The 27022-nt window shown below is 40.3% G+C and overlaps 1 protein-coding gene across 1 annotated transcript in view; it reads right to left on the bottom strand.

Moving 5' to 3' along the window:
* LOC100484394 (anoctamin-4) overlaps positions 1–26373 on the bottom strand; it is a 336625-nt gene extending 310252 nt beyond the window's left edge. The window contains exon 1 of the mRNA XM_034644141.1: positions 25816–26373. The gene's annotated coding sequence lies outside the window, so the exon portion shown is untranslated. The remainder of the gene's footprint in view (positions 1–25815) is intronic.
* Between the last annotated feature and the right edge of the window lie 649 nt (positions 26374–27022).

Here is a 27022-nt window from a genome sequence, read left to right as displayed (position 1 = left end):
GCTATATGATAACTCTATACTTTCTGCTCAATTTTGTTGTGAGCTTAAAACTGCTCTTAAAAATGTTTTTTTAAAAAAAGGAAAGAACGTCTACAGTATTAAAGTCAATGGTCATGTCAGCAGATAAAAATATGGAACCCAACAATTGAACAACAGTGTTTCCTTCCAACATTCATGGCTATCAAGTTTATCCATCACTTTAGTAAGGAGATGTAGTGATTAGAGTAAAACCCTCATTTCACATATATTATAATTTGTTAGATACATGGATAAGTGAGCTGTTCAGTAAACCTGTTTTCAGCATCATTATAATATTGCTTTGATTCTTCTCAAGTATTTTGTTTTCAAAGATCTCAAGTCATACCCAATCCAAAAAGACCTCAACCCGACTCTGAACAGGGATCATTACCCTTGGTCCTATCTGTTGGGAACCAGTTAAATTACTCAGATACAACAATTACTAATGGAATATAAACTGTGTATCTTCCTGTTTGGATCTTACCAAGTAGGCATGTTCTACAACTATACCCCAGAGTCAGATAATGAAGTAATTTTTATCTTTTTAATTTATCTTTTGAAAGGTCTCAATGGCATACACTTATGGAACTATATAAATGCCCAATCATGCCCACTAATTGAATTTTGTATTTTCCCAGATCCCTACAAAATAACAACTCAAAGGCAAATTGTAAAGAATTTACATTTCATATCTCTGCCTTCAAGAAAACTCTCCTAAGTCATCCCCCCACCAAAAAAAGATCTAAGATTTTTTTCACTAAAATTAAGTATTCTTTTCTCTACATAAAAGAATTGACTCAAAAACTGAGTTTAAAGGGCTAAGAACTCTGAAAGACATACCAAGTAAAGAAAATCCTCAATTCTAAGAAGCTTACAATTGAAAAGTTTAGAAAAAGTAAGTAGTATTGTTAGAAAGTGCACCGTCATACACATATAAACTGTCTTGCAATGTTCATAGAAGATAAAGTATAACAATAACAGTTTAATCTGATAGATTCCAATTCACCTATTTTTATCAATAGCTTTGTCAATACCTCCTTCTCCCTTTATACCAAATTCATCCCCAAGTCATGGTGATTCTACCATCTATGTATTTCTTAAAAATCCATTCACTTCCAACTTTTTGGCCACTAACCTAGTCTGGTCTAGTCTCTAGACTACCTCATTTCTTGACTGAATTACTCCCATAACCTGCTAACTGAGCTACCCATATCCACTCCTTGTCTCCTCCTTAAACAGTTCATATCCCTTCCCAACACAGGGATTTTGCAGATGCTATTCCCTCCATCTGAGCTACTCTTAACCTACTCTAAACTGAGTAATGCCGCCTCATCTTTCAGATCTTCACATAAATACCACTTTATCAGAGAGGTCTTCCCTACTACCACAAATCATGATTCCCCAGTTATTCTTGCTCATGTAATTTGCTTCTTACTATTCATAGTTATGACCATAATTTATTATATAGTCACGTGTTTATTTCATATGTCTATCACACTGAACTCTAGGTTCTTTAAGGACAGAGATTATACCATATTATTCAGTATTGTATGCCCACTGTTGAGCAGTTTGCCTGGCATACAGTAGATACTCAGTAAATATTTTAAATTAAAAGAATATTATGCCATGTGGGTAGTGCTATGACAGTTACATATTTAAAATGCTTTGGGAAGATAATTAAAGAACACTGAATTAAACATATTTTAAAAATTAACTTCATTCTCTTCTAAATCTTACCAAACTTTCCTCTTAACATTCATGAATCCCATCTGCCAATGTGCAAAATGCATTTCTATACACAAATTACATAAAGAGTTAAGAATTCTTGCTTATTTATTGCAATATTTAAATGTGCCAAATTTTTCAATTGTTTAGCTTTATGGTCATAAATACTCTTGTCCTCAAAAGACTCTTCTCTTGGTTGGCAAAAAATAGACACTCAAATTCACACACACACTCATATATGTAATGTTATCTGCTAAAATCTTACTAACAATAATGCCTAAAATAGTTTTTAAAATTAGTAAGTCTAAATTGTAGTCTAGACAAAATAGATTACTATTTATACTCATTTTATTTCCACTTTCAAAGTATATGAAAACAAGCTTATAAAAACTTGTAATAAATTTAATCCAAATAAGTAAATGGCAGTAGAGTAAGTGAAATACCATGGGTTTTGCTAAATATTGAATATACTATATGCTAAATGTTCAAAGTTATCTATTAAAGATATTTCTATTTGGTAGGAGAACTGGCATAGACACAACCCAAACTGTTAGAATTATATTCAAGTATACAACCAAGTACTAATAGGACCCAAGGTCAACCATACTTGAAGTGGATGAATTATATGCTATGTACAATATATCTCAATAAAGTTAGTTTTTAAGTATGTCTTTCTATATTATTATATAAGCTGCCACAAAAAAAAAATCCTGGTAAATATTATACAGTTTTCTAGAACTAAAGATATTTCTATTTGGTAGAAGAATTAGCATAGACACAATCCAATCTGTCAGAATTATATTCAAGTATAAGCCAAGTACTAATAGGAACAAAAAGGAAAATTATAGCTAGGGGCTGACCTGACATTCTGTACTGGTACAAAAACTGGAGAACTGATCTAGAGGAAGGATTTGATGATCCAGGCAAGGAGCTAATGCTGAGAGGGAGGATGTTCCCCATCTGCTGCCGGGGGGCGGGGGGGGGGGAGAGGGAAAGTCACCAGGGATCAGAAAAGGAAAAACGGGCTGATAAAAGGATTAAGAGTTACAAGATGCTGGTCTTTGTCCGGATTCTGTTTGGAATTTGCTGACCTGAGTAATTCATTTTATCTGAATCTCAGTTTTTATTATCTATAAAATGAACCCCCAAATGACATATAAAGATAATAACAATCCTTGCCTACCTCTCGTAACTATTGTAAAGACACAGTGGGACAGAGTGTGTGAAGTATGCTGAAAAATGCATTGCAGCATCAAGATGCTAACACTGCAACAAGCTTAATGGGGAAACAAAAGATGTGCCTTTGCTTTGAAGGATTTAGGATGGTGATACAACACTAGGCTGAAAATATCTTACCCTGACAGAGAATCCGTATGAGTAAGAGAGAACACGTGTGCACGAACAACCATCAGACAAACAACTCAACTTGTTAAAGGCTAGAGTCCAAAGGACCACAAATAGAAAAGTGGCCTTATCTGACTCAAAGAAGTTCCTAGAAATCTTAGGATTTCTTGATAGACATTAATATAGTCTCTTTCTTAGTAAGAACAATGACTAGTTTAGAGCTATTCCAAAATAATTTATATATGTATGTATAAGTATATAAAAATGAAAATAATTGTATTTAGTTCATATGGCACAACAGGTCTTATTATGGATTGGTAGAAAAATCTCTGCATACCACCAACACCTTCTCCTCCTTCACCACCACAGCCCCATCAAAACAGTCGACACCACTACCAACAATTCCAATACAATCAACATCAACATTCCCAACAACCCCATCACCACCAGCAACACACACAGACACACCCCTACGCTATACATTCCTAATTTTCTTAGCAAGCATAGAGAATTTAACAGGAAAAAAAAAGGTACCTATAGCAAGTAGGGGAGCAGATCTTCTCATAGAGTTTCCCTTCTTCTTTGATTCCCTATGGGGCTTGTTGGTGTCACCTATGACCCTTCCTTTCCATGGGGGTAGAGTACTGCCAGAACTGAGAAAGAAACCTAAATCTCACCAGATTTCCGCCCTTTCCTTTTCAGGCTTAGTTTACTACTCCGAAAGAACTTATGCTAACAACATTGCTTTTCCTTTTTAAGTGGTGCTACAAACATCTTCTGGTTCTTGAAGCCAGCTGCGCATGTGCAAGGCCACATTCCCAAGGTAAGAAAGTGGGGGAGAGTTGGAGAAACACCTGAGCACCCCTGAGCAAGAGCCCTTCCTCTGGCCTTGCAGTCATCCAGAAACCCCAGCTGTGCATTGTTCTGTTCACCTCAACTCATTCTAAAATGGACTTGATTGTTTAAGAAATACAGGTATTCAAGATTTCAAAATAAACATTTTTCAATAAAAAATTCAAACAAGATAAATGCACAAAAAAAATTAAGTTAAAACCAATATCAAGGAACAGGGAAGACAAGGGTAAATAAAGCTTTTCAACTCAAATTTAGTAAAACATTAAATAATAATTGTGTCTTTTCAAGGTTCTATACTATTTTTTTTACTACCTATCTTGTTAAAATGTAGATAAAATACTGAACTTGATCTATGAAAACTACACAAAATGTAGGCCTACTCACTGAATAAATACTTACTGTGTACTATGTGGTTGCCATGTGCCTGCTTGCACTATTCCAAGCACTGGGGAAGACCAGTGAACAAGACAGACAAAATCATTGCTCTCTGGTCAAGGAAAACAAATATCAAATCAAGTGAGTAGATTATATAGTGTGTTAGAAGATGGGGAGAAAAATTAAGCTGCAAAGCAGAGAATATGAAGCGGTGGGAGGGGGTGCAGTCCCACATAGGGTAGTTGATCAAGACTTCACAGAGAAATTGAGCAAAGACTTAAGGGTAGGGGTTGGATAAGACGACAGAGAAGAGTGTTCCCAGGCACAAGGAATAACAATGCAAAGGTTTGAGACTGTAAAGTGCCAGGTGACATGCTGCAGGACCAGCAAGGAGGCCACTGTGGCTGGAGCACAGTGAGCCAGCTGAGTATGGGGGAAAATAGGATATGATAGAGTGAGGAAATCATTTAGGTCCAGGGAAGATCAACATAGGATTTTGAGCAGAGGACTGAAATCACACGACCTCTGTTTTAACCAGGTAACTCTGGGCATCTGTGCTAAGAACACAGGGTAACAGTCAAGGTCAAAGCAGGGAGGCTGCTGTGATGATCCAGTCATGAGAGGACTGTGACTTTGACCAAGGTGGTGGTGGTGAAAGTAGTGAAAATTGTTGTAATGACATTTTGAACCTATGTTCTTCACCTAAAGAAGGGACTAAACTTTGACCTACCTTTGAGATTTTGTTTTGGGTAAAGCATGTTATCAAGCTAGCAATTACTTTGGTCATACGATAGGGAGTAATTTGTGTCTCCAAACACTTTTGTCCATGTATGTCCTAAAAATTAAAAACAAAAGACAAAAACCTATGTATCCCCTTCCAAAGTTTTGATTCCCCCCAGGAAGTTTAAAGTTGACCTCGTCATAAACTTATATAGAATTACGAAGAATATAATTTCTGGCATATGTAAACAGTAAATTTTAATTCATAACTTCTCTATTTCCCACCATGTTGGCTAATTTTACATTTCGACTTTACTGGGCCACAAAGTATCCAGACTTTTGGTCCAACATTACTCTGGAACAGATGTTTCTGGAAGAGTTTAACATTTGAATGAGTAAAGCAGTTTGTCCTCCCTAAAGCTGATACATATAGTTGAAGACCTGAATAGAACAAAAAGGCTAAGAGGGAACTCCTTCCTGCCTGCCCTCTCTTGGGACATTGGTCTCTTCCTGCCCTTGAACTAGAACTGAAACATTGGTTCTTCTTGGGTCTCCACCTTGCCAAGGGCAGAACTTGGGACTTCACTTCCATAATCACAGGAGTTAATTCCTTATAATCTCTTAATCTCTTTTTCACTCATCCTTTTTCCCTCTGCCCCATCCACAATCAGGTGTGCGTGTGTGTGTGTGTGTGTGTGTGTGTGTGTGTTAAGTTCTGTTTCTCTAGAGAACCCTAATATAAGCACCATCATCCACTTTAAAAATAACCAAATTCAAGTTCCTCCTTTCCAGTTGGAAAATTTATATAGTGAGTTTTTCTTCTTTAACTCTTAGATTCAGTCTACCTCCCCACAGAAGTTTATCCCAAGATAGCATATGTTTGTGTTAGTAAGTCTTTTATTGCTCACACTACCATACTACTTTGTAAGAAAATATTTCAAATTGCTGCTGTGTTCAGTGCCCAGGTGGATTCTACGCCCATGCACAACACATCACAGCAAGATTTAGGACAGATAAGAGAGATGCCTTTCTTTGCTAAAATGGGGAAAGAGTAACTGTGAAAGGGTGGGGAGAAATGAGACTGAGCACACAGTCCAGATTTTGGAAACTGATGCCCTTGGAACCTTCCATACTTTCCTGAGTGTTTAGGTACACCGCCAGGAATACTCGTTTAAAGTCACTGGAGTAGACCACCCATTTGTGCTAATACTAAAGAACTTTTTTTTTTTTTTAAGATTTTATTTATTTGAGAGAGAGAGCACATGGGTAAGGGGAGGGGCAGAGGGAGAAGCAGGGAGCCCCATGCAGGGAGCCCCATGCAGGACATGATCTCAGGACCCTGGGATCATGACCTGAGGCGAAGGCAGACACTTAAACAATTGAGCCACCCAGGTGCCCCAGCAAAGAACTTTCTATATATAATACTGGCCTAGCTGCTTAGTTCCCCCCATGCAACCCTTGGAAATAAGGAGGGCAGCTTTCTACTCAGGCAAATGTCTTTGTTAGCAAACCGGCTCACTCTAAAGGATGCTAACCACAGCTTAAATTTGACACTCTCCTAGGGCACTGTGTCTCTCTGTAATTGGCCACACAAAATTGTTGCACTCTAGGCCTACGTAGGAGAGAGTAACAGCACCTTTAAGTTCAATATCAATGAATAATTCTCAAAACCTCAGCTGAGAAAAACAATACACAGGGAAGACTGAAGGACAAGTAGTCCACCTACTCTTCACATCTCTGGGCCAAACCACATCAGCAGAGAATGGAATACCTGATCAGAACCTTGCAGTTGCTTTTACAAAATTTGCTTTGAAGCAATGCTATTAAAACAAATGTGTTTTCCGAAAACCAGCCTTACAAGACTTGATGATTTTCAAAACAAAACACGGTGTACTCTTTATGGGGACTCTTGGGAGAAATTCTTGTCTGATGTTGGTGCCAAGAATAGTTATAATCATCCTGAGCAACTGGCTTCTCTTTACTCCTACAAGAGCTTCCTCTTCCTGCTGGCTGACTGAAAGCTTAGAGCCAAAGTTGTGGCCTCTGTATCCTACATTTAGGTCATTCTGACATGCAATTTAATTGTATACCTGGTTCCATTTTGTTCCCACCCTTTCTTCCTTGCTTTTGAAATTTTACTCTGTCAAATATCCTCTACTCTTATCAGCAGCCTAAAATTCCTTCTAATAGGAGATAATAGACCTATAATACCTATATATGTACATATGTACTGGAGTTTTGTCCTATAATCTCATGCTCCTTCCACATCCTTCTACATTCATGTACAGAGCCACTTCTATTTAAAAGGCTGGTTTTTTGTTTGTTTGTTTTTACTGTTCGGAGTCATGAATATGCCATAGACTGTCACATAAAACCAAGATACCAGGAACACAGGGTACATATATTAGGGTCTCTAAAAGTATTTCAAAACTAAGCAGGGTACAGCAGTGGTTAATCAACAGAATAAAAAAGTTTCTATGTTTTGATTAACAATCATTTTTTGAGATCCTACTTTGTGTCAGATACTAAACTAGATGTAAAGAAATTAAAAGAAAAATAAGAATGGTTCATCGTTTCAGAGACTACTGTCTGGGGAGGAGAAAAGAGGAATTACATATGTGTATGTGTCTGCATGTATGTATATATGCGTGCACGCGCGCACACACACACACGTATATCTTTAACACAATGACATAAGTCTATCTAAGTCTATAAGAAGTTATAAAAACAGAAGCCAAATAACAGGAGAAATATTTTACATTGATTGCCATGGTTTAACAGACTCCCTTTTACCCATCACTCTGGCTGTACTATAGAGTTCTTTAATTTTGTGACTTACGGTGACAACACAGATGAATTTAAGAAAGAGTGAATCCACCCAATTCAATGAGGATTGTGTATGGTTGACTGTATATACAGTTAACTGGAGAAAAATAGGTGTCAAAATATATCCCTTGATCAGTTATGGCGAAGAGAACAGTCTTTATTCCTATACAGCTTTGACCTCTAACTTGTCTTATACTGTGGAAATATACCCTGTCCACAGTGACTGAACAGCTTTGGGCCTGGTTTTCATCCTCAATTTTGCAAGGGAAATCTGGACTCTTATGAACAGCCTAAAATCCTTCAAAAGGCAAGGTCTGATGAAAGGGATATCCGGGTTCGATCCATAAACAACCTTCATGAATGTATTTTCTGTTTTGTAACAGAACATACCACGTGATTTATGGAAATACACTATTTAGAACAGACAGCACTGCATACTCAAAGATAAGAGAACTAGCCTTGACTCAACTCTGGAACATTTTATAACCTTTCTGCTAATAAAGAAAAGTACCCAGGCTTTAGAAAGAACTCTTAGCTAAAAGCACTTGAATAAAATGTTAGGCAATTTAAAACATTCAGCCATACTTAGTTCATTTTCCCCCACACTCCTAACATCCATGATCTGTGGGTCCTTTTATATGTTCCCCACATTGTTCCTCTGACCCATGTCAGTGCAAATGGGCTGCCAACTTCTTACATTATCAAAGCCCTGATTACTGCTTGCTGAAAATACTCGGGCAGTGAAATTGCTTAAAGTTAAATTTAAGTGTAGTCTCTTTATCAATTTTATTGCCCAGAAAAGTAGACACATATACTTTCAATTAGCCCTATTTAACATAGCCTCTCAGATTAAGGAAACCCTAGGAATTCTCTTTTGAATCATTTCACACATTCCAGTGTGACTTACAAGTATACAAATGCATGGAAGAACACTGCAAGGGTTCACCATGGCCCACTCACCATACTGCTGTGTTGACTGCTCTTGTTATAGTAGCCCACCCCAGCTATTCTTTCCTTGTCTCCCTTGAAAATATTGCAAATTCCCTTAGCAGAAGTTATCTTCTCCATACTTGCCCATTTCACTTCCTAGGCAAATCTTCCTGCATCCTTTTATTTTTTTTAAGTTTGTAAAAAGCTCAGAAGGTTTTATTTTTTTATTATGTTATGTTAGTCACCATACAGTACTTCATTAGTTTTTGATGTAGTGTTCCATGATTCATTACTTGCATGTTACACCCAGTGCTCATTGCACTACATGCCCTCCTTAATACATACTGGGCTAACACATCCCCCCACCCCTCCCCTCCCCTCGGAAACCCTCAGTTTGTTTCCCGAGTCGATAGTCTCTCATGGTTAGTCTTCCCCTTTGATTCCCCCCCCCCTTCAGTTTTCCCTTCCTTCTCTTAATGTCCTCCATGCTATTCCTTATGTTCCACATATGAGTGAAACCATATAATTGTCTTTCTCTGCTTGACTTACTCCCTTAACATAATCCCCTCCAGTTCCATCCATGTCGATGCAAATGGTGGGTATTCATCCTTTCTGATGGCTGAGTAATATTCCATTATATATATATATATGTTTTGTAATATTCCATTTTATATATATATATATATATATATATGTTTTGTGGTTTTTTTTACTATTTATTTATTTGACAGAGAGAGACAGCCAGCGAGAGAGGGAACACAGGCAGGGGGAGTGGGAGGGAAGAAGCAGGCTCCCAGCAGAGGAGACTGATGTGGGGCTCGATCCCAGGACTCCAGGATCACGCCCTGAGCTGAAGGCAGACGCTTAACAACTGAGCCACCCAGGCGCCCCTCCATTGTATATACGGACCACATCTTTACCCATTCTTCTGTTGAAGGGCATCTCAGCTCCTTTCACAGTTTGGCTATTATGTGCATTAGTGCTATGAACATTGGGGTACAGGTACCCCTTCTTTTCACTACATCTGTATCTTTGGGGTAAATACCCAGTAGTGCAATTGCTGGGTCATAGGGCAACACTATTTTTAACCTTTTGAGGAAACTCCGTACTGTTTTCCAAAGTGGCTGTACCAACTTGCACTCCTACCAACAGTGTAAGAGGGTTCCCCTTTCTCCACGTCCTCTCCAACATTTGTTGTTTCCTACCTTGTTAATTTTTGCCATTCTAACTGGTGTAAGGTGGTATCTCAATGTAGTTTTGATTTGAATTTCCCTGATGGCTAATGATGTTGAACATGTTTTCACATGTCTGTTAGCCATTTGTATGTCTTCTTTGGAGAAGTGTCTGTTCATGTCTTCTGCCCAGTTTTAGACTTGAGTATTTTTTGGGGGGGTGTTGAGTTTGAGAAATTCTTTATAGATCTTAGATACCAGCCCTTTATCTATAATGGCATTTGCAAATATCTTCTCCCATTCCATGGGTTGCCTCTTTGTTTTGTTGACTGTTTACTTTGCTGTGCAGAAGCTTCTTATCTTGATAAAGTCCCAGAAGCTCATTTTCGCTTTTGTTTCCCTTGCCTTTGGAGACGTGTCTTGAAAGAAGTTGCTGTGGCCGATGTTGAAGAGGTTATTGCCTATGTTCTCTTCTAGGATTTTGATGGATTCCTGTCTCACAATGAGGTCTTTCATCCATTTAGAGTTTACCTTTGCGTACAGTATAAGAGAATGGTCGAGTTTCATTCTTCTGTATATGGCCGTCCAATTTTCCCAGCACCATTTACTGAAGAGACTGTCTTTTTTCCATTGGACATTTTTTCTTGATTTGTCAAAGATTAGTTGACCACAGAGTTGAGGGTCCATATCTGGGCTCTCTATTCTGTTCCACTGATCTATGTGTCTGGTTTTATGCCAGTACCATACTGTCTTGGTGATCACAGCTTTGTAATATAGCTTGAAATCAGGCAACGTGATGCCCCCAGCTTTTCCTTTATCAACATTTCCTTGGTGATTTGGGGTCTTTTCTGGTTCCACACAAGTTTTTTTTGATCTGCTCTACTGTGCTTCTGATTTCTAATTCATTGATCTCTGCTCTAATCTTAATTGTCTTTCTGTGCGTGGATTAGGCCTGTTCTTCTGTTCCATCTCCAGCTTCTTAAGGTGAGAATAGAAGGACTGCATTTTAGATTTTTCTGTTCTTTTGAGTGAGGCTTGGATGGCTATGTATTTTCCCCTTAGGACCACCTCTGCAGTATCCCATAGGTTTTGGACCAATGTGTTTTCGTACTCATTGGTTTCCATAAATTTCTTCAGATCTTCTTTAATTTCCTGGTTTACCCAAACATTCTTTGGGCAGGATGGTCCTTAGTTTCCAAGTGTTTGAGTTTCTTCCAAATTTTTTCTTGTGATTGAGTTCCAGTTTCAAAGCGCTGTGGTCTGAAAATATGCAGGGAATAATCTCAATCTTTTGGTATCAGTTGAGACCTGATTTGTGACCCAGTATGTGGTCTGTTCTGGAGAAATTTCCATGTGCATTTGAGAAGAATGAGTATTCTGTTGTTTTAGGGTGGAATGTTCTATATATATATCTATGAGGTCCATCTGGTCCGGTGTGTCATTCATACCTCTTGTTTCTTTGTTGATCTTCTGCTTAGATGATCTGTGTATTGCTGAGACTGGAGTGTTGAGGTCTCCAACTATTAAAGTATTATCAACACGTTAATTTTGGTTAACAGTTGGCTTATGTAGTTGGCTGCTCACATGTTGGGGGGATAGATATTTACAATTGTTAGCTCTTCTTGTTGGATAGACCCTTTAAGAATGATATACTGTCCCTCTGCATCTCTTACTATAGTCTTTAGCTTAAAATCTAATTTGTCTGATATGAGAATTGTTACCCCAGCTTTCTTTTGAGGTCTGTTGGCATGAAAAATGGTTCTCCATCCCTTCATGTTCAGTCTGGATGCATCTTTAAGGTTCAAAATGAGTCACTTATAGAGAGCATATGGATAGGTCATGTCTTTTTATCCAATCTGCAACCCTGTGCCATTTCATGCGAGCATTTAGGCCATTCACGTTGAGAGTGATTATAAAGATATGATTTTAGAGTCATCATGTTGCCTGTGAAGTCCTTGTTTCTACAGACTGTCTCTGTAAATTTCTGGTCTACATTACTCTTGGGGTGTTTCTTCTTTTATAGAATCCCCCTTAATATTTTTGCAGGGCTGGCTTGGTGGTCACATTTTCTTTCAGTTTCTTCTGGTCTTGGAAGCTTCTTGTCTCTCTATCCATTCTGAATGACAGCCTTGCTGGACAAAGTATCCTTGTCTGCATGTTCTTCTCATTTAGTACCCTGAAGATGTCTTGTCAGCCCTTTCCGGCTTGCCAAGTCTCTGTGGACAGGTCTGATGTTATTCTGCCATCCCTCCCTCTGTACGTAAGAAACCTTTTCCCCCTAGCTGCTTTCAGGATGGTTTCCTTGGATCTAAGATTTGCGAGTTGTACTATTATATGTCCAGATGACGGTCTGTTCTCATTGATCTTGGGAGCGGTCCTCTCTGTCTTTTGGACACAAACGCTTGTTTCCTCCCCCAGATTAGGGAAGTCCTCAGCTATGATGCTCAAATATATCATCTTCTAGACCTCTCTCTCCCCACCCCCTCAGGGATCCCAATAATTCTGACATTAGAATGTTTCATGGCATCATTAATCTCTCAGTCTGATCGTTTGGGCTTTAAGCTGTTTTTCCCAGGCCTCCATGGTTTCCTTCTTTTCTATCATCTTATCCTCTAGCTCACTCATTTGTTCTTCTGCCTCATTTACCCTGGCAGTCAGAGTATCCAGTTTAGACTGCATTTCATTCATAGCATTTTTAATTTCGGCCTGATTAGATCTCATTTCTGCCCTTAGAGAGTCTACATTGTTACTAATATTTTTCTCAAGCCTAGATATCAACTTCATAATTGTTACTCTGAAGTCTATCTCTGATATCTTGCTTATATCCATATCCATATCCATTAGGTCTGTGGCAGAGGTCATAGTCTCTGATTCTTTTCTTTGTTAGAGGTTCCTCCTCTTAGTCATTCTGTTGGTGGGGGGGTGGTTGAGGGAATGTACAGAGTCCAAAGTATTAACCACAACCCAAGCAAGATGCACCTGTTTTATAGGGACCCTAGGGTTGTCATCCTCTTATTCTTCCAGCCTGTCTTCTGGGGGAGGGGTCTGCTGTGCTGTTACTCAGGCAACCCTGGATGAACAGAGTTGCTCTGCCCCCTACTAGGGAGGGGAGCCTCAGCGAAAACCAGTCTTTTGGAGCTTTTGTTCTCTGGTGGCTTTCCCTGGCAGCTTTCTGTGTCTTCTGGGAGAGAAGTGACTGCATCCAAACCTCTATCTCGGAACAGAGAAATCACCGTCTGCTCTTCACTGAGGTCTCCAGGACACATAGTTTCCCTTTCTGTCTGTGCTGCTAAAAACTACAGCGTCCCCAGTTGTGCATCCCACAGCAATCCTCCCAGAGGTCAATTCCAGGGTCGGGCTCATCTCTGCCTTTTGTGTTTCTAAACCCATGAGCCACCCACAGTTCGTGCACGTGCACCTGCAGCTGCAGCTCCTGGATCCTGTCAGGGGGCTAGACTAAAGTCCCTTCCCCTCTGCTAACCAGTCTGCAAGTCTGTGCCCAGTCCCCAGCGTGGGACGCTTTTGCGCTCAGGTGTTATTTCACCTTCCCAGTGCCAGCTTATGGCAGCTCCCTCCCCCTTCTGTTTATCTTCCAATATCTGCCCACATAATCACGGCTCCACCCTTCATACCTCGGGACAGGTGGTGTTTTTCTGCTTGTAGAGATCCAGATGTATATTCTTACACCTTGGCTGATTTCATGGGTGTTCAGAATGGTCAGGTAGATACCCAGCTAAATTCAGGGGACCAGCTGAAATAGGGACCCCCTACTCCTCCACCATCTTCCTCCTTCCTCCTGCATCCTTTCAGCTCCAATTTGGAAACAGATCCATAATCCTGCCACCCCTCAACCATATCCAATGCCACGACCCTGGTCCATCACCACCTCAGATTTCTAGACTAGCCTCCTAACTGATCTATCTACACCCTGACTCCCTATGATCTGTTCTCCATGCAGCAACAGACAAGATGCTTTCAAGGATACCAGACAAATCATTACACGCCTGTACTCAAAACACTGCCCTGACTTCCCATCTCACTCTAACATCTCATTAATACCTACCATGACCTCTGGCTCCCACCTCCTGCTTTGTCACTCTGCTCCAGCCCTCCTGGCCTCCTTGCTATTCTTTATTCATGCCAAGCACAGTCTATTCTCAGGGCCTTTACATTAGCCATTCGCTCTGCTTGGATACCCCTTCCAATATATCCTCTGGCTTATACCCTCCCCTACTCCCCTTTGGGTCTCTATTCAACTATCACTCTGCTGAAAGGCATGTCCTGATGAGCATGACCCACACCAACCTCCCTTTCTCCTTCATCTGCTTCATTCAATTGACCAGTGCCTGTCATATCAGCTTATTTATCAGCTTCTTTGTTGGTCTCCTCCCACTCAAACATAATCTCACTGGAAGCAGAAAGCATATCTTATACATTGCTGCATCCTAGAAGCCTAGTATAAAGCCTAGGCCTATTGGTGAATTTAATAAATAATTGTTGAATGAATGAGTCTAACATAGGATCCCTGTCATTCTTAATGCCACAGCCCTAGTTTAAGAGAAAAATAGTCCCCCACTGGGCTTAGAGTTGATACCTCCACACTAATATTCCTGATGATATACCCTTGCTCTTCTCATTTATCTTCCATATAGCTACCACTGATGTAATCTACAATCTGACCTTGTCTTTTCTGCTCAAAAATCTTCTCCAGCGCCTACGGTATATAGGAAAACTTCCTCTGCATGTTATATAAAGTCTTTTGAGATGCGGCACTTGCCCATTAGCTAAGCGTCATCTCCTTCCATAGTCTCATAGACCAAATTACTTGTAACTGACTCATGTCCCAGTGACTTTGTACTTGCTAGTTTCTGTCTGGTGTAGCCTCCCCTGCTCTGCCCACCTGGAAGCAACTCATTTAAATGGTCCCAGTTCAGATGCCACCTCCTCAGTGAAGCCTTCCCTGATTGTCTCAGGATGGCCTGAAGCACTCCTACTCCAAGATTCAATTCCACCCTTCATATAATTTCAAGAAAGTACATTATAATTTGTTTTCAGGCCAGTGTCCAAGTGAACAGCAAACCCTCTGATGAAAGGAACACCTTATTACCATATGCCTAATGTTTGACCTATAGTAAGCATTTGTTAAATGCCTCCTGAATTAATTTATTAATAGGCAAATAAATTCATACAAGACAATGTTACAGAACACTATGCAAAAGGATCTGAGCCACTAGTGTTCTCAATCTGGGAATGAGAAAACGTATTAAATTCAATTACAGATTCAAGGCAAATATGTATTTATAGTTAGATCAACAATTCAAAAGATGGGGTTTTAAAAAAGGGATAAAAGAAAAATGAGTCAATCACATCCATCTATGCAAATTATCAGTATTTTCCCCCTAGGTTATTTATTTATTCTATGGTGCCTAAAGAACAATCCCATTCCTTTCTCATCCCTCAAAACCTCTGGAAACATATGAAGACTAGAAAAGAACCTATCATGAAAGTATAGCAAATTACTTAAATAAAAAACTACTATCAAGATATATGAAGAACACTGTAAAAACACTACTTAGATCCATAAAGGATTTGAATAAATGGGAACATATACTCTGGGCCGAGGTTGATTCAATTTCATAAATTCTTAATAAATTAATTAATTTTTTTAAAGATTTTATTTATTTATTCGACAGAGATAGAGACAGCCAGCGAGAAAGGGAACACAAGCAGGGGGAGTGGGAGAGGAAGAAGCAGGCTCATAGCGAAGAAGCCTGATGTGGGCCTCGATCCCACAACGTGGGGATTACACCTGAGCCAAAGGCAGACGCTTAACCACTGTGCCACCCAGGCGCCCCAAATTAATCTATAAATTTGACCCTTCCCCCAAAACATGATTTTTTTTTTCCAGTACCAGACAACTTCTAAAGTTGATATAGAAAAACAAGCATGTAAGAAGATCCAGGAAACACCTGGAACAAAGAATAATAAGAGGAGACTAGCCACATCAGGAATTAAAACAAACTAGAGAAAACAAAAAACTAGAGAAATTAACAGTGTAGAGCTAGCCAACAAACTAAGTTAACAAAACAGAGCAAACTCCCCAAACAGTTCACACTGTTTAAGGGGATTTAATAGATGATGCCACCCTGTCATGCCACCTCTACCCTGGTCTAAGTAAACATCAACTTTCTCAAGAATTAACCTATCACAGGTAAAGAAAAGATACATAGTTCAAAAAATGTTTGGGGGCAACTAGGTAGTTCTTGGGAAGAAATAAAATTGAATTTCTATTTCATTACTAAAAATGTGTGAATAAGAATAAAATCATTAAAATACAAAAAGACACTGTTGAATTTGTTTTAGGATCCCAAAGTGAGTTAGGCATTTTCATTATTATAAAATCCAGAAACAACAGAAGTAACATGACAACTTTCATTATATAAAACTTAAGAATTTATCTCCAAAATACCACAAACAATATCAAAATAAATGACAAAGTAGGCGGGAAATCATAAGGAAATGTTAATTTCTTTAATACATGAAGAGCTCTTAAAAATCAGGAAGACCAAAACTCAAATAAAATTGAATTCGCAAAAACCATTAACAGACTGTTCACATAAGAGGAAAATATAGGTAAACACATGAAAAGATGCTCAAACTAAACTATGAGATACCACTTTTCACCTAGCAGATTAGCAAAGATCAAAATGTTTGCTGGTGGGCTTAGGAATAAGGAAACAGGCATTTTCATTCAGTGCTGGTGGGAATATAAATTGGCACACTTCTGTCACTAGCAATTTGGTAAGAGCTATCAAAATTTTAAACCCACATACCTTGTGATCCAGGCATTCTGCTTTTAGAAATCTTCCCTACAATCTAACTGCCACATAACTCTTCCCTAACCATTTTGCCCCAGTCTACACCAATCCCATCTCCTTGCTTATTCTCTCCTGGAAATTGCAAACAAAACTATAGCAGTAGCCTGCTTAGAACACACACCACTAAGCAGGAACCATCCCTAATCCTTCTGTCCCAGTCAAAGGAATTTAATCTTATTTGCTGCTATCTTGCTCCTTCCCCCCCCCCACCTCACTTTTCTCTTTTCCTGACAGAAAGTCACTTACTATGTCTAATAGGTCTTTCTCCATGGGCCCCTGTGGTCATTCACTCCTTCAATTCCCCTGTTCATAGGTCACTGAGATACAGACTTGCAATTCAAGTGAACTGAATCAGCATTTAAGAGACTGATAGCAAAAACTGAGATCTTTCTAAAAAACTTTCGTCCATCCAAACATGTAGAAAGAAGTATGATCATTTGAAGAGAGTCTGCTAAGCAGGTAAATATGTACACACAAACATACATTCATAGAATTTCTCCAAATTCTAACAACAAAGAGACAAATAATGATAATGAGTTAACAATTGGTGGGCAACATAACCATCTTGCAGACACTGTGCTAAGCACTATGGCATTTAACACTCACAATAACTCTATGAGGTAGGGATTGTTAGTTATTCTCAGTTTTACAATTGAGGACAATGATATACAAAGAGACTATGCAACCTATCCAAGGTCCAAAGATGAGAAAGCGGCAGAGCCAGGAATCAGACTGCCTGCCCCAGAGCCCAGCCTCTCCACCACCAGGACAGACTCTCCTTTAAATCCTAATTCTTTTAGACTAAAAGTAGAAAGTACTGACCAAAACCTTGCTTGGAATAGAGTAGAACACTGATACTGAATTAAAGGCCACACATAATAGGGTAAGGATCTTTAAAAATTCATAAATATTGCTTTTTGTTTTAAGATACCCTTTCTATTAACTGACTCACCCAGACATTGTAAATTAGGCAGGACCTGTTTTTACAAATGTTCTTCACTGTCATACATGCATCTCATTCGCTTTATCTTTCTTCCTTCCCTCCCAAACTGAAATTCCTTGCTAAATTTCTTGTATGTTCAGTTTCTAGTTCACTCTCATCTCTTCCTAATGAGCTGTGCTCACTGGTGATGTCCACCATTTCCCTGCCCACCCTGCACCCCCGGGGCCAGAGCACCCTAAGCTCAAGCTCCCAGTCCCCCAGAAGAACACTCCAATCTGCTCCCTTCAGACTCAAGTGAGAGGTCTCTTTCTATCCTATATTCTTCATCTAAATTCTGACAATTCTACCCTTGAGAAAAATATTCATGAACTCTGATGCCCATCTTACTTTTAGTCAATTCTAGAACTAAATGCCTGATTATAACTTTTGTTCCCAGTACTCCAATTGTTTCAACAGCTGTACTTACCTAGGGGAAGAGTCCCTCAACACTGTAGTTTATGCAGACTAGTCAGAAAGTAAATATAAAAACAGTAAGCTAAAAACAATGCATGAAGCCAAATAATTTAAATATTATAAGTTCAATAAATGGAAAGCCCAAATATGAAGATAATAGTAGCATAAACATTCATTTTCACCATTGTGCATATCACCCTCTGACATGCTTTGTTTCTGCTAATGTGTTTGTTTGCTCCTCCCCTTTCTACCAGAATGTTAGCCCCATGAAAGCAAGATATAGATGGTTTTGTTCAGTTTCTCCAGTGCCTAGAACTGTGCCTGAAGCCTAGAAAGTGCTTAATAAGCAATTGTGAGTGAGCTGCTTTGTACCTCATCATCTCTCACTCAAAATCTATTTGCTTTCATGCTCTGGCCAAGGTATCTAGAGATTATTCTTACAACTCCAACTTCTTAGGTTACAACCAGGGTGGAGAGGCATCCGACCAGATCCAACTCTCAGAGGCACAAAATTTAACTTACCACTCCCTAAACATATGTTCCTGATTTTTAAAAAAAAAAAAAAAAAAAAAAAAAAAGGAAATGGGAAGAGGCACAGCAGAAACCATACCTTGGGGATGAACAGAATTGATTACAGACAGTTTTTTAATAAGCTACTCTTTCACCTACATGAACACAGCTTCTCCATTCATATCCCCACTGATTAATAAAATGATTGTATTCTTTGTAAATAGCACAAAGCTAACTGCCAAAGGAAAAAAAACCAGAAGTTGTGAGTAATAAAGCACCAAAGGACCGTGGGGTTCTTTACACTCTGGACAGTATTTTCACAGGCATTTCAGTGACCTCCATCCTAAATTCTCTCTAGGTCTAAACTGATTGATTCAGATTAGATTTCCTGGCTTCATTTCCTTGTGATGACTCTGAATGCCAAAGTGTACCCTCAAGGGTAAACGGGCTGGGTGAGAAGCAAATGTCTTATGTGGTTTTGTACTGAGCAACTGCTCTCCTTCCCTGCTGAATACAGACTTTGATTTAATTAAACCTGAGGAGAGGTCCCTTTTTTGCTTTATCCAGGCTCTATTAATTATCTCCCATCTTTCAGAAATAATAAACTGTCACTTAGCTCTTCTGATATCATCCCCATCTCCTCCACCCAAAGGTCCCTGATCTTCCCGCATTTTCCATTTCACTACCACCACCACCACCACCACCACCACCACCACCCCCCCCCAAGCCATCTCCTTGTTGACACACCATCAGATCTCTAGGTTCCTGCTCAAGCCAGCCCCTCGTCTGGAATGCCCTTTCTACCCCGACTTACCTGCATATCTACAGCCTAGTCGAATCTCTGCCTCATAACCAGGTCATTTACACATGAAACAAATCCTTACTAGTTTGTGGCTTTTCTTAAATCATTCATTCCTGGGGACCTAACACAATGCTTTGCTTAGAGAAGGCACTTAATTCTTGTTGTTTACTTTATTGAAACTCATTTGGAGACAAACATTTTCTGGGGGTTTTACATAGAATTTCTCATGGATTACATTAGGATGACTGCCAAACTCTTTATCCTTCTCAGTGTAATTCATATAGTCACATTATTTTGAAGAATTAAGTTCTCCACATAGAGCAGTAGCTGCCAATACCAGCACTGTAGGTTTCATATGGTGATTCCCAATCTGCTTGTTCAAGGATTACTGGGTATCTGCTAGCTATTGGTATCTGCAATCCACTAAACTAGGCCTCGGGATAGAGAGATGAGAATAGAAACCCTGCCCTCAAGGAACAAAACATCTATTTGGGAAAGAGAACCAGCAGACAAATAATCACAATACAGTCTATAAAGTCCTATGAGATCTTTGTACTGAGGGATGTTAAGGACAGACACTGAGGACCTAGCTCAGCTCTGCACAACGAGGGTCCATAAAGAGGGTAAGTGTCACAAAGCGTCCATGAGAGATGGTATCTGAACTTGCCTTGAAAATTAGTCTGAAGAGAGGAAAAACATTCAGGCAGAGGAACCAGCACACGCAAAGGCACTGGATCAAGGGAGAACACTGCACATTTCTAAGCACTGCCATAGGTTTGGTGCTTCTGAAACATTCCACAGGAGCTTCAGAACAAGAGGCAAGAAAAGCAAACATGGGCTGTACGTAATTATGGGCTTGCTATGCAAGGTCAACGGATTTGGTCTTTAACCTGCAATTAGTTCCCTAGACACCATGCTCTATCTCGACTACCCATTCAGAAGTCCAGGGAAGAGTTTTTCCAAAGAAGGGAACACTCATTTTGTGAATCACAATAGTGCACACAAGTTTAGCTAATGAATCTCTTTTGTTCAGTCAGGTAACAGAAGCTAAGATTAAGGTTTGGGAAAACTGGAAGATACAGGTTGCAATGACAGCAAAGGTGACTTTTCAGGAAAAGAACTTGTCAGTGGAATAATCCCAGGCAGAAACTGACCAAGCAAATAGCTTCTCAACTGGATTCTCTGAGAAACCATGTGAAGCAGTAAGGTCACTGGCTAGGAACCAAGACAAACTCCATGAAGTGTAACTACACTCTGAACACCCTCAAAGACAGCAGCATCCAGCCGTTTCACCACAGGAGCCCTACTGCTTGCCACTTGGATGGACACAATAGGTGCTCAATAAGTATTAGGTGAAAGAATCCATTCATATTCATACATACCCCTCCCTCTACAAAACCAATCATCAGTTAAATAGTTAAAGCATGGGGGGGGGGGACTAAGCACAGTGTTAGTAGAATTCTTAAAATGTTCAAAAGAAAAGTAAAACTTCAATACAAAAAAATGCATTTCTACATAAGCATGAACAAATTACTATAAATATTGGCTTGATGTGACTCACTCTGACTGGTACAGCCACGTAATCTGCATGAAATGAACCCAGAAATAAAGGACACCAGTGAGTTAGAAGCCACAAAGCAGTTTTGTGAGCAATGAATGACACAGTAAGTGTCAGCTGTGTCTTGCGGAAAGGGCCCCACACCAGGAATGGAACAAGGACCTGAGTAAATCCATGCACACTGCACCAAAACGTCTTGCCCAAGCGCTAACCAGGTCTCCAACCGTGCGGCGGCACTTAGCCTCCCTGAGCCTTAGCTTCCTTATCTAGGAAATGAGAGGGTTGATAAGACACTCCTCAAGGTGCTTTACAGAAGGTAAGGAGAAAACATTTCAAAATGTCCTAGGATGAGCAGGTAGTCATCATATACACAGGAGCTCTGTTCATGAAGCTTCACCATTATCACACTTTTCAGAATAATTCTGATGCTCATGTCATGGTCATAGTTCTAGGATCAAGGGAATGTATAGCCCACCTCCTCTCCAAGAATGTCTAACCTGGATCAATTGCCTTAAAAATTACCACCCATCTAGTAAAAAAAAAAATAGAGGTAAAATAACAGTTCAGCATTTTCAGTAGCTGAGAGAGCCCTCTGAGATTGTCTGGCCCAAGCTCGAGGGAGCAGATAGGAGTCTGCGTCTCATAGCAGTTGGTGCCTGGGGCTGCCTGCACTGGAACCCTGGGTTCTGAAGGCATCCCACTGTGACTAGCTGTCTTCTCTGACTGTCTCCAGACACTCATTCCCTCTGACACTCACAGGAGGTCCCCAGTGGGAGACCAACAGGAAAAATGTAAGTAAGTAAATTCCTGCTGTATTACAAGATGTCTACTTTCTATAAGCATGGCTGCTGCCTCACACAAGCCAAAAGGTCACTGATGCCTTAGAGCAGATGCCTAATTAAGGGTCAAAGATTTCTATTAGAAAAAGGCTTCCAAAACAAAACATGTCATTATGTGTTTTTAACAATTTCTTGGATCTTCAGACCTAAGAGCCAACAGCTTGACTGGAGAATTAAATGCTAAATAAAGAGGAAGAATTTCCCCTTTTGTCTTGCATGATTTTGGGGCTGTGATTTGGTTCTCCTCCAAAATTCTGCCATCTCCCTCTACAACCCAAGAGATATAACTTGCAACATAAACATTTATGACAGTCTGGCTAGATTATTATGCTACTGAGGACATGATTTTCTTCTGCAAAGCTGTCTAGTGACTATAGTCCTAGATGAATTCAATAGGGAGACACAGATCAAAAATGCAGTATTCGACACAGCTCATGAAGCATTTCTTCTATTTTATACAATCTAAGTCACCAATTGAATAACAAGTTCCTTTCAAAGTAGATCACCATAGCTGATGTTAGAAGTGGTCTTGAATCTCTGTTAAAGAACAGTTCTCTCCCTAAGCAGCTTTATGTGGGAGTTGTACATTCCTCTTTTTCCTCTATAAAGAAAAAAAAAAAAAGGCTCACGGAGAGATGATAAAGGGACTATATTAATTACACTGGAAAAAGCAACAGAAAAATTCAGCCAACATCCTTAATATGGTTTATCCAATTCCCAAAGAAAGGCTGTGTCACAGAATCAATTTAAAAATAAACTCCATAAACTCCCCCTCTTAATACAAAGACCTTGTAGGTAGTAAACATGTCAAGATTTGAGGGCAGTCCAACCTAGAGAGATCTAGAATGTCATTAATTAAAATGCAAAACTGATTCTATTTCTGGTCCCGGTAATCAACTATGGAAAATAGTTTCAATGACAAGAATGCCTGCAGAAGCATGAGGTTATATTTATATTATTGAGGGCAATTTCTTCCCTCCTGAATAGGATTGCAGGTTGAACTCTGGAGTTCCGCCACTAAAAAAGCAGCTGTAACCAACTCTTCATTAGTCATCAACTTTCCCTGCCTGAGTTTCTATGTGTACACGTATGCATGCTCACATACAAAAACATACATGAAGCAGAAGTAGGAAAGAACACAGAAAGGAAGAGGATAAACATGAAATACTGATTTACAACAGAAGTTGCAGGTTTCAAATTAAACCACCACCAAAAGAAACAGTAAAAAGCACGGTTTTACTGATAGCTGTAATCAAGAAGTGTGAAAAATGAGGAAGTGCACCTACACCAACCTAGGTGTTTCTAGACCCATTTCAAAACAGCAAAATCACTTGCAGGGTGCAGCAGCTAAATTAACACACAAATGAAATGTTGTGGTGACTTCATGACACACACGAGCTCCACTCAGCACTGCTTTTATCAATCCTTCCTGCAGTCCTTTTCTAGGCTGCCTTCAGAGACCCTGCAAAGGAATTAACATGACACCATGCTGTGAGACAAGGAAATGCTATAGAATGCATTCTCCCCAATTCAAAGAAATTCCCAAAGGCGTTATCTGGAGGAGGGGTGTAAGAAGTGGGGAAATCCCTACCAAAAAAAAAAAAAAAAAAAAAAAAGCAGCTAGCTAGAGGATGCTATGCAAGAACTTAGGAATTTTGTTCTATTCTCTAAATGAGCACGCAACAACTATTAAGAACACGTTCACATAACAATCATAACTAAACAGTATGTTTGTGTATATGTTTGCATACATACACACACACGTGCGCACACGCACACACACACACACACACACACACACAAAATTCTGATTGCATAAGCAGACATTCTGTTCAGCAAGATTAAGAAGCCTAAGGAATTTTTTTCTCTCAAAGCTAAAGTGGCTACTAATTAAAGGGAAATATTTTCTAAATGCATCCAAAATTGCTTGCAGTGTGCAAAATACAGAGTATACTTCCATGACATACAAGCTGATTCTAACTCTTCCCATCTTGATGAATACCTCAAATTGTGTTGCCAGGCACCTGATAAAAATCCGTGCAATTGGAGGGGAAAAAAAGAATAAGGTAGGGAAGCACCATTAAGGATGAAAGTAAACAAGTAAGCACAAAAGAATGATCAAAAGAAGCCGAGAAGTCTACCAGTCAGATCACAACATTGCTATGAGCCATAATTGAGTGTAGGAAAAAGAGTGGATATTAGAATGGTTAATCCAAACAATGCTGAAAGTATTTCAAACATTACTTAAGGATCCAGAGACTACAGTCTGCAAGGATCCTAATTTCTTATTTTGTTGCTGTTAGCCCAGTTGCAGAATGAAACCAGCAAATAGATTATCATGTAAACATCCACCAAATTTTGCTCTTTAAATGTATGCTTTCATGTAAGAACCCTCCACCAAATATATCTACTTTGAACCCAGGGAACAGAATAAAAGCATATGCCGGATGTCATCACCACTATTTTAAGAAAAATCCACACAGGCAGTGGAAATAAAAGTGGTGAGAATGAGCAAGACAGTTAGGAACTTTATATTCCAAACTCCCAATCAACAGGAGGAAAGACTAGACAGTTCATCCCACTTTTTTTCCCTCTCATTTGTTACCCAAAAAATCACATTTATTAGTGCAGTATCTTACAAATCACAGGCTGAATTACATTTGATCAGAACCCTCCCTAGCGTGAAATGGACCAGAACTGGAAATCCCAAACAAAATAAAAAAAGACAACCCAGCTCCAGCCTAAGGCTGGAAAAGGATTAAGAAGAATTACCAGGGTGAAGCTTATTCTTTGGAATGCCAAAATAATTAAATAAACCTGCAACCAAAAACAAAAAAAGAAAATCCCCTTGTGAAGAGAGCTACTCCCATGAACCACCACTGAGAACGATACCACAATGTTCTTGGTTACCTATGGGCTGCAAGAGGCAGGTAGCCAGCAACAGACCTGAAGTTGTGGTTCTGTCTGCAGCAAGCCTCAGGAGACCGGGTGAAAAATTAGGGCACTCTTCTAAGAGTGATGCCCTGGAACAAACAGCCTGCCTGTGGACGCTGCAACACATATGTTCGTTCTCAGAAACCTGCTTATTTTCCACTTAGAAAAGTCTGACCATTCCAGTAGCCTCAAAGTATTTTCTCTCCCAGGGGGATGAAAACTATGTTGTCAACTCAAAAAATGTTCCTATCATCACTGCCCCACCAGCCTCCAAAGAGGATGTAAAATATGGTTTGCCGAACAGGCACCCTGAGATTCCAAAGGAAAAGCAGCAATGAGGTCATGAATTACTCCATTCGCCAGTGCAGGATTCCACCCGCCTCGAATGTTACTGCCCAAGTTGTAAAGCCCACAAGATACAGGGCTGTTCTGAACTCAGGGGCAGGTACTTCAAGTGCAGAGTCCGACATAACTCACAGGGGTGTTCATCTCCACCTGGAAAGAGGGAGTAGTTTGCTAGGTGGGCCGTCAGCCCCGGCCCTTCCGGGATCTGAGAGTGCACCCTCAGCACACCAAGGATTCATCTTGCCCAAATTTGTCGGTCACCCTGCACAGATTCCCTGCACACTGCTGCAGTTTACCATCATGAACACATTCCCCAGGCTGCCGCTTCAAGGACAAAGAGAGTGCTAATGTTTCCATCACAGCTGAGCAGCTCAGGTTTACGGAAAAAATTAAATAAAAATTAAAAGACATACAGTGCTGACAAAGGACCCCTGGCATTTTAGTTAGCGGGATCACCCCAGACACGGATCCATGAAAAAAGGGAGAAATGCAGAGAGAAGGTCACTAAAGCTTAGCTGGGAAGAGAGGGAGCGAGCGAGAGCCTTCAGTTCACTGCCGCAGAGCAGCTCATTCAATGCAAGCACTTACCATAAAAATAGAAAGAGTCAAAAGAAGGAGAAGGGATCCTTCCTCAGAGTCTTAGGCAGAAGGAAATCCAGACAAGGCTCAGGATGAGGCCAGCAAAGTGACGAAAGGCAATAAAACCACCACACACAAGTCCTTTTCAGCCTCCCCTCGGCCCGCATGCAGTTGTTTGTGCTGTAGAAACCCTGAGAAGTCTGGAGCAGGACTCTCCAGAGAGCGAGCTGGAGCGAAAGCAGCCTGGTGGATTTCACCACCACCACCGGCTCAGAGCATCTCACCCAGGACTTGTCCTCCTCCCCCGGGTGCAGGGGCGTCGTGGTCGGGGTTGGCTGGGCACCAGGCTGGGGTGGGGAACATGAGAAGAGGGGGGAAAGGAGCCTCTTTGGAGTGGAAGGAACTGCTGGGGAGAATATATCAGTATTCCATATCAGTTATTGCTGGCGACCAATCAGCCCAGCCAGGGGGCCCTTGTCAGTGTGACAAGAAAGCATCAGAAGCTAGCCGGTTCTGAGAGGGGCAGGACAGCCCCCTGCCTCCAACAGAAGTTTGGCAGGATTGGCATCTCACTCTCCATCCAGTTGCTGATCATATTTGCTTGTTATTAAAAACAAGCTCTAAAGCCCCATAGTGACCCCAAGCACTCAGGAAGTTTCCTGTGCATCCCACGGCATCTCTGCAAGAAGCCAGACTTGAAACCCACCCTAAATGAGATCTGCTGGCATCTCCAGACCAGATAACCTGCTAATGTGCACAGAGAGGTCACTCTGAGTACAGTAATGGCACTTTGGATGTGAGCTTCTTGGCCTCCTGGCCAAGGCACAGGAGGAGAGGACCAGGGACTGGTCTCCCTATTACACGAGAAAAATTTAGGCAGAAAAGGGTTAAAAGGTCTCTCCATTTCCTCAATTTCTTGTGCAGTATATGCACAGAAGTAGTTGTTAGAGATGAATGTATAAGGATAGCTAAAAGTTCCCTTTGAGGTCTTTTTTTTTTTTAAGATTTTATTTATTTATTTGACAGATAGAGACAGCCAGTGAGAGAGGGAACACAAGCAGGCAGAGTGGGAGAGGAAGAAGCAGGCTCCCAGCAGAGCATGGAGCCCATTGTGGGACTCGATCCCAGGACCCTGAGATCACACCCTGAGCCAAAGGCAGACGCTTAACGACTGAGCCACCCAGGTGCCTCCCCCTTTGAGGTCTCTTAAATCACC

This window comes from Ailuropoda melanoleuca, chromosome 15 (genome assembly GCF_002007445.2).
Source record: "Ailuropoda melanoleuca isolate Jingjing chromosome 15, ASM200744v2, whole genome shotgun sequence".
Classification (NCBI taxonomy): Eukaryota; Metazoa; Chordata; class Mammalia; order Carnivora; family Ursidae; genus Ailuropoda; species Ailuropoda melanoleuca.
This window is presented reverse-complemented; position numbering and strand designations above follow the sequence as displayed.